We start from the raw sequence: 1,620 nt of genomic DNA, 5'->3' as shown, positions 1-1,620 counted from the left end.
CTTTATTTCTCTTTTCTGTGAATTAGTAAACTCACTGCTTACAGTTCCTATTTATTTGTTTAATTCTATGCTGCCTTTTGACAGTCACTATGGTATTTTATTTACTCATTTAATAAGTATATATTATATAGTTATATATATATAATATATATATGTATTATATACTTATTAAATGAGTAAATAAATTACCATAGTGACTGAATGCACAGTGATAAACATAGGGTTAAACATAGTGATAAACATAGTGACTGAATGCATAGTGATAAATATAAGGTTCACATTGTTGAAAAATAAAATTTTAGAGAGTGACTTTATGGTATGTTGCTGCTGCTAAGTTGCTTCAGTCGTGTCCGACTCTGTGCGACCTCCATAGACGGCAGCTCACCAGGCTCCCCCGTCCCTGGGATTCTCCAGGCAAGAACACTGGAGTGGGTTGTCATTTCCTTCTCCAATGCATGAAAGTGAAAAGTGAAAGTGAAGTTGCTCAGTCGTGCCTGACTCTTAGCGACCCCATGGACTGCAGCCTACCAGGCTCCTCTGTCCATGGGATTCTCCAGGCAAGAGTACTGGAGTGGGGTGCCATTGCCTTCTCCGGACTTTATGGTATACCATATACTTAAATGGAACTAGATCTCATTAATAAACAATAGTAAAAAAGCATGGCATACACAATTGTTACCACTCTGTTTACCATAATCTGATTCTATCATCCATGAAACTGAGTCAACCTGCCCACAAACACCCATCACCGCACAAATAAAAACTCCAGGAATATGCATTCTAGCTGAAAATACAGACAATAAACCACAACCAAAGAACACTCTGCATTGTTTTATATTTAAAAAAAAAAAAAGTATTTGCAGGATAACAGAAATCAGGAATGTGAGTATAGGAAATGGGGCAGGTTGAATTTTAAATTGAACGATTTAATTCACCTAGTATTTTAAACTCGTGTATTAACTCAAATTCCTGGCTCTCATTTTTATCAACTAAATTATGTATACCCATCCTTTTTTTTTTTTTTTTTCCAGTTATGTGCTTAATGATGCAAATGATGAAGCATTTTCCTGAGTCTGGGGAGAGATTTCAGCATTTTGCATTCATCTCACACGCTAGCAAAGTAATGTTAAAATTCTCCAAGCCAGGCTTCAACAGTACGTGAGCCATGAACTTCCAGATGTTCAAGCTGGATTTAGAAAGGCAGAGGAACCAGAGATCAAATTGCCAACATCCACTGGATCATCGAAAAAGCAAGAGAGTTCCAGAAAAATATCTACTTCTGCTTTATTGACTACGCCAAAGCCTTTGACTGTGTGGAACACAGCAAACTGTGGAAAATTCTTAAAGAGATGGGAATACCAGACCATCTGACCTGCCTCCTGAGAAATCTGTATGCAGGTCAAGACGCAACAGTTAGAACTAGACATGGAACAACAAACTGGTTCTAAATTGGGAAAGGAGTACGTCAAGTCTGTATATTATCACCCTGCTTATTTAACTTATATGCAGACTACATCATGAGAAATGCCAGGCTGGATGAAGCACAAGCTAGAATCCAGATTGCCAGGAGAAATATCAAGAACCTCAGATATGCAGATGACACCACCCTTATGGCAGAAA

Source organism: Bos taurus, chromosome 1 (assembly GCF_002263795.3).
Source record: "Bos taurus isolate L1 Dominette 01449 registration number 42190680 breed Hereford chromosome 1, ARS-UCD2.0, whole genome shotgun sequence".
Taxonomy (NCBI): Eukaryota; Metazoa; Chordata; class Mammalia; order Artiodactyla; family Bovidae; genus Bos; species Bos taurus.
The sequence above is the reverse complement of the archived record's forward strand: the minus strand, read 5'-3'. Positions refer to the sequence as shown.